The following is a 7,521-nucleotide window of genomic DNA, read 5'->3' on the forward strand; positions in this document are numbered from 1 at the left end:
TTTGAAAGCTAAGAAAAACACGTATTTGCTTCCCTTGTTTAAGACTACTGAGGTTAAGAAGGTTCACTTAAAGATCTTTGGTTAGCCAACAGTGAGCCATGTGTGCCAAGAAGTCTACTGTTTATTAGCAAGTGTTGGCTCGTTATAGTATCCTCCTTATTTTTCCATTGGATTGGCCATTTGGTTCCTAATACACCCTATTGTTTTTATTTGTCGGTCCATTTGAACCTTTTTTGGGCTCTACCTACTAGCATGAGCCTTACTACCCAAATCTCCTCGCTCAATTTAGAGGGACTTGGTATGGGTTTCTTAAAGGTGGTCATGCTCCTGTATTCTAAATCTGGAGAAGTACTTACATTCTCAGCTTGTGCAGACTAAGGCCCTCATTATGAGTCTGGTGGTCTTGAGACCGCCAGACTCATGGTGGCGGTTGGACCACCACGGTTGTGGCCTGACCGCCACATTACGACCGTGGTGGAGCCGCTACTGTCGGACCACCAACAAAGGCAGACTGCTGCCAGCCGGCAGCCTGGCAGCCTCGGCGGTTGTAATCCACCAAGGAAGCGCTGCAAGTAGTGCTGCCCTCCGGTTTACGGGTCCTCATACTGCCAGCCTTTTCATGGCGGTTCCAATGCCATTTAAAGGCTGGTGGATTGGCGGCGTTGAGGGCCCCCATGCACAGCCCCGTCGCACATTTCACCGCCCGAATTAAGGGCAGTGGAATGCGCGACGGGTGTTGCTGCACCGCCACATTACCGCCAGGTGCAATGTTAAGGCCCGGTTCACCGAAGGGCCAGGGGGCAGAAATGCTGTTTCCGCCCACTGGCCCTGCGGTGAACTTCAAATAGAGCCGGCGGTGTTTGGACCGCACAGGCGGTCTCTCAGCGGTTTGAGTTTGGCATGCAGCCTCTGCCACCCGCCGAACTCATAGTGAGGGCCTAAATACCTTCTGGAGCTCTAGAGTTAGCTCTAGATAAGTAGGGAAGAGTTTAGTACCAGAAGCTTAGCTACCTGCTCGCCATGTATGACTCACAAGATTGTAAAACCTAGAGATGGAAGATCACCTGCTGTTAACGGAGATAGAAGTGGAAGGTCCAAGGACCCATTCTTTTTAGGATGATTTTTTTATTAAATTTTACAGATTTACTCTTGGATCAAAACAGGACAGAAAAGAGCAAAAAACCTCACTGAGTCACAGTAAAATTAGCTAGTGTTAATAAAAAATACATAAATGAATTGAACCTTTCATATACATCTAAGACATAAGCCATTGTAACTTTTCCAAAATGGAATATATATACTGTCTGGTAGTATAACACTACAAACCCAGAAATAACAGTAAGAAGATCCCGAAGAAAATGTTCTATCTTAAACACCTAACATCCACACATAGTACAGCTCACCATCACTGTCCAAATGTTAACATCAAAAAACTGCAACAAGATCTAAAACTCGTAGATCTCCGGTCCTCTGATCGCCTTCACCAAACCAAATAATTCTCAACATCTAGGCAGCTCTACTTATGGCTGTAGTCACATAAATATCTTTCGTCACTCAGATGAAAGGGAAACGGCCCAAACCCGTAAGGTGAACAGCAGCTTAACAAACGTCTTCATTTCGATCAGAAAACATCTATTTGCTTCAGTTGTGAAAATCCCTGACTGCCCAGGAAAGTGCTTTCAGTTTGTCCCTTGTTTAGCCACAAACTCCAAATCACAAAACAATAATTCAACTGGGTCACGTTAACACTCAGCCATACCCCTAGCCAGTGAGCTCAGATTCATGCATCTTTTCAAGACCGACCACTATTGAACAATTCCCTTCCAGGTGTAGAATCTAATTTACAGAGCTGGTAATAAAGTCTGAATGTATGGTCACGTCACAGTTTCCTTGGAAATGACAGTTTGTGATTTATTACTTTGGAGGCGTTTGACACGTATGCATGAAATACGGATCTCCTTTCGTCTGATCTGCTACATTTTGGCAGGTCAGGTTGTGTCAAATCTGTGCCCTGGGAGTAAAGGGGCAGGGTGTGTAAACGAAGGTGGGTTTTAATTTGTATGGGAATGTTCGTTCGCCTGTACAGCAGAAGCTGCTGGACAGAGTTACACCAAACTTGCCATGAAACTAAAATATTACTCAGAATAGGTCCCATCTGTAGTTTACTGTAAATTCGTTCAACAGATTTCGAGATATTTGCATTATTAAAATATCTGGGGGCTTTGAAGAGTTCTGGAGGGCTTTGAATAGTTAATCTGCCATCTTGACGGTTAGTCCGAGGGCAGGATTCAGCAATCCAAAATGATTAAAAATAGACAAATGCCATCATACAAAGGAACGTTTTCTTCCATTGGCCAGTGAAATTCTGTGAATCTCAGCGCTCTACTTGGCTAGCAGCAACTGGACATTTTTGTTTCTTGGACATTAGAGGATGCCATGCATCAAATACAGTGTCCTGGGGATAGGTTTTGGGGGAGCATCCCCTCACTCCAAGGAGGATGAGGGGTTCCCAGAGGAGGATATAACTGCCCTCAGAAATAAAAGAAGACAGTTTTGTTGCAGGGCATGAGTACCTGGACCCACATTTGAAGACCCGTGAATTTGTTTGAGTACCCAGACCCAGGTTTGATGGTAAGCGGCATTTTTTTATGAATCTTGATCAAATAAGTAAAAATATACAGTCAAATACTATGCAATGAGCATGGTGGATATAGTGATTCCTGCTGGCCCAGTGGACAGAGATGGCTGTACATGACAAAAGGCCATGTGCAGCAGGGTTTGAGGACCCAAGAGGTTGACTGCAGGGCGAGGTCAAATGACAGGCTCTGTGGCCAGCTACCACTGCACCCACATCAAAGGTCTGGCCATAAATTCACTGAAAATAACTTGCCTGGAACTTTATATGTTTTGCCCTATAGTACAACATATCAAAATATGTTTTTAAAAAACTCAGATTTTCTTAAAACGTTGGCATGATGTTCGTGAAACTGTCGCACCGCGCAGCGCGAGCCGAGCGTTCGGCACAAGCCGTGCGTTCGGCTCGGGCCGCGCTTCGCGTCTTTAAGACGCGGCGTGCCCCGAGCCTTTCCTGCACCCTACGAGGCCCCAAGGCTTACTTGGGGCCTCGCGCTGCTCTCTCCCTCCGTTTTGTTGGGGTCTCCTGACCCCTCTTACCTGTTTGGGCTCCTTTTCTTCTTTCTTCTGTCTTCTTTCTTTTTGGGTCTGTTTCTTGCTCTTTCCTTTATGTCTTTTCCCCTTCCCAGGTTACCCTTGTCTTCCCAGCATTCCTCCTTCCCTATTCTCTATGGTTTCTGCTCCAGTCTATTCTATCTACTTTTCCCTATCTAAGATGGTGTCCTTTTTCTTCCTGTGGGTCACTTCCTGTTTTATGGTATTTAAGGGTGGTGTTTTCTTCTCCTCTTTGCGCTGCAACACTCTCTGTTCAGTTAGTGTCCTCGCTCCTGATTTCCTAGCCTTTGGTTTTGGATTTCGCCATTTCTGTGTTATTACGTCAGTTCCTTTTTGATTCCTGTTCCTCTGTTCTTGTTTCAGGAATCCTCTGCGAATCTTCTTGGAGGTTTTTTTCCTCTTCTTCTGAAGGTTTTTTTTCCCTCTGGCGCTACTTTCTCACGGTCACGGTCTGTCCTTGGCGTTCCTTTGCCTACAGCACCGTGGCTACCAGAAAGAGTCGCCCCTTTTTGGGCCAAAGTCGAACTCTCAAGATCCACGCCTCAAGATCTGCAAACTCCAGGCGCAAGCAGCACGTGAGTCGTGACAGATTGCAGCGCCAAACCATCCCGACGTCTTCTAACACCATGGAAGACACTGTGGTAGCTGCTGCAGATCCGGATCAAGCTCTTCTAACTACAATTCAGCAACAAGCTCAAGAATTACAGCAACTACGTAGTGAGAATGCTGCGCTGCGACAGGCTTTGGCTTTCCGTAGTGGTGATGTTCCGACGCTCTCCGCCTCTACCCATCGTTTTTCTGGTGAACCAACCAAGCTGCGTGAGTTCCTTGATTCCTTGACAGTGTACTTCGCCTTCCGACCCACCCAATTCTCCCATGACAGAACAAAGGTGGGTTATCTCATCAGTGCCTTATCCGGTCCTGCCTTGGCCTGGGCAACCCCGATGGTATCATCTAACGATCCGGTATTGTCGGATTATTCCGCCTTTGTGAACCGCTTCAAGCTGATGTTTAGTCGTCCGGGATTGGAGGCTTCAGCGGAAGAAGCCTTATGCGATATTCATCAAGGTTCACAAGATGTCCTTCAATACATTACACGCTTTCGTCAACTAGCGGCAGAGACCACCTGGGTGGAACGTACTTTGGTGACTTTGTTTCGTAGAGGACTCAAAGAAGAAATAAAAGATGAACTAGTACATTCCACCAGAGTGGAAGATCTTCGTGGCCTGATGGATCAAGCCCTCTCCATCGAGTATCGCCTTCAGGAACGGAGAGCAGAGAAGAGAAAGAGCAGAGGGTCTTTTCAACCAAGCACCTCACGAGTTTTTCCACATCGTTCTGAGGAACCTCGCCCTCCTGTCAGAGACACCGAAGGAGAACCCATGCAGGTGGATACAACTCGAGGCCCTCTCTCCGCTAGCGAACGAGAAGATAGACGAAAGAAGGGTTTGTGTTTATACTGCGGTTCTGCCGGCCACATACTACGTACCTGTCCAGTACGTCCATCAAGGCCATCGGGAAACGCCGCTTCCCGTCCTCTGTAAGAAGGGAGGGGACGGGATTAGCAGCTATACCTTCCATCAGTTCTTTCAATGACAATACCACATCCTTGTTCATTGTACCAGTCATGTTACAATTACCTGATGGCCGTCAAGAGAAGACTATGGCACTACTAGATTGTGGAGCTAGTGGTATTTATATGGATAAGAAGTGGGCCACTACTCAACAAGTTCCTATACAACCTAAGGAGATTCCCGAACAAGTACACACGGTGGACGGATCTTTGATATCATCGGGTCCAGTTGATACAACTACCCTGATGCTGAATCTACAGATCGGTAACCATCAGGAACACATCTCCTTTGATCTTATAACTTCCCCCAACCATACCATCATTCTTGGAATCCCGTGGTTCATCAGACATAATCCATATGTGAACTGGGCTACCCGGACGGTTTCTTTGTCTTCACAGTTCTGTCACGAGCACTGTTTTGCTTCAGACAAGTATTGGTCGCCTAAGAGATCAATAATCACGGAGGGTACTACCGGTTCGACCATAAAAACAGTCCAAGGAGTTCCTGAACACTATTTGGATTTTCAAGATGTCTTCCTAAAACCTTCCAAACCTGTGTTACCTCCACATCGAGATTACGATTGTGCTATTCCCTTGGAACCTGGCACTATCGTTCCTTTTGGCAGGATGTATTCCCTCACGGAAACTGAAAAGGAAGTACTAAAGGAGTATTTGGATGAAAATATTCAAAGTGGTCTTATTGTTCCATCGTCTTCTCCGGCCGGGGCTCCTCTCTTTTTCGTACCCAAGAAGACAAAGGATCTTCGCCCTTGCCTGGATTTTCGAGGCCTGAATAAAATAACTATTAAAGATCATTATCCTTTGCCTCTCATAAGGGACATTTTAGAGGCAGTCAGAGGGGCCCAACGGTTTACCAAACTAGATCTACGGGGAGCCTACCACCTTTTACGCATTAAAGAAGGAGATGAGTGGAAAACGGCCTTTAGGACTCCATTTGGTCACTTTGAATACAGGGTAATGCCTTTTGGTCTTACTAATGCCCCGGCAATGTTTCAGAGATTTATGGACTCAGTATTCTCTGATCTCCTGAATCAGACAGTTGTAATCTACCTTGATGATATTCTTATTTATTCTAGAAATCCCGAACTCCATTCTTCCTATGTGAAACAAGGCCTTCAACGACTCCGGGCACATCAACTATTTTGCAAACCCGAAAAGTGTGAGTTTGACAAGACGGAAGTCAAATATCTGGGATATCATTTAAGTCCCACCGGTGTAGCTATGGATCAAGAAAAGGTACAAGCTATTCTAGATTGGCCTTCTCCATCTTCTATTAAAGAAACACAATGCTTTCTAGGATTAGCGAACTTCTATCGACAATTCATCGCAGACTTTGCAAAACAAACTAGCCATATAACTCACACTTTAAAGAAGGAAAATCTTATTAAAGGGTTTGTCTGGACTAAAGCTGCCGAAACAGCCTTTCAGGATTTAAAGAAGGCATTTACACAAGCTCCCATCTTAAGACATCCAGATACCAACAAACAATTTATTGTCGTCACCGATGCTTCTGAAAAAGCCATTGGTGCAGTCCTACTCCAACAAGAGGATGATGGTCTTGAACATCCTGTTTTCTATTTGTCTCATATACTCTCTATTGCAGAACAACATTACTCAGTACTGGAAAGAGAATTGTTGGCTCTGAAAACAGCTTGTATTGAATGGAGACAGTTTCTGATGGGTTCCAAGGAGCCTTTTGAAGTGAGAACAGACCATCGAAACTTACAATGTTTACGAAATTTCGTATGCCAAAATAGTCGTCAAGCTCGTTGGGCCTTCTTCTTCAGCCAGTATGATTTCTACATTACATATATTCCTGGCTCCCAAAACATTCTGGCTGATGCTCTGTCGCGTCGTTATCCAGATTGTACTCCTGTCCCAGCTCAACCCCTACTGGAACCTAATAAGATCATTGGGGTAGCTCAGTCTTTTCTGGAGGAGGTACAACTGGAATACTCCAATCTATCTGATGATGAAGTAGAGAACTTAAGGCCTCTTTTACATAAGAGACAAGGATACTATTATTATCACGATCTGTTATTCATCCCTACTAACAGAGTTGGAGAAAAGGCATTACAAATGTGTCATGATTCACCGGTTGCTGGTCATAGAGGCATCAAGGCCACACAAGAACTGTTATCATGATTTTTCTGGTGGCCTACTTGGAAACAGGATATTGAAACATACGTTCAGGCTTGTCCCACATGCGCTCAAGTCAAGATTCCCCGAACCAGACCTGCAGGATTACTCCAGCCCTTGCCGGTTCCGCCAACTCCATGGCACACCATCTCTACTGATTTTATGTGTTCGTTACCACTTTCAGCAGGAAACCGGGTAATCATGGTCACTGTGGACTCCTTTACTAAGATGGCTCACTTCACTGCCTTGAAAAAGCTACCTACATCCCAAGAATTAAGCCAGATATTCATCGAACATATCTTCCGTCTTCATGGACTTCCTCATACTATTATATCTGATAGAGGACCTCAGTACATTTCCCGGTTTTGGAGGTATTTTTGTAAGACACTAAATATCGATAGAGCTCTGTCATCGGGCTTCCATCCTCAGACCAATGGACAGACCGAGCGTCTGAACCAAGGCTTAGAACAATACCTTCGTTGTTTTTGCAACTCAACTCAAAGCAACTGGAACACTTATCTCCCTATTGCTGAATTCTCTTACAATAATTCAGTCCATAGTGCCTCCAAGACCACTCCTTTTTTCTGTTCTTATGGTTT

Source organism: Pleurodeles waltl, chromosome 10, assembly GCF_031143425.1.
Source record: "Pleurodeles waltl isolate 20211129_DDA chromosome 10, aPleWal1.hap1.20221129, whole genome shotgun sequence".
In the NCBI taxonomy this organism is placed as follows: domain Eukaryota; kingdom Metazoa; phylum Chordata; class Amphibia; order Caudata; family Salamandridae; genus Pleurodeles; species Pleurodeles waltl.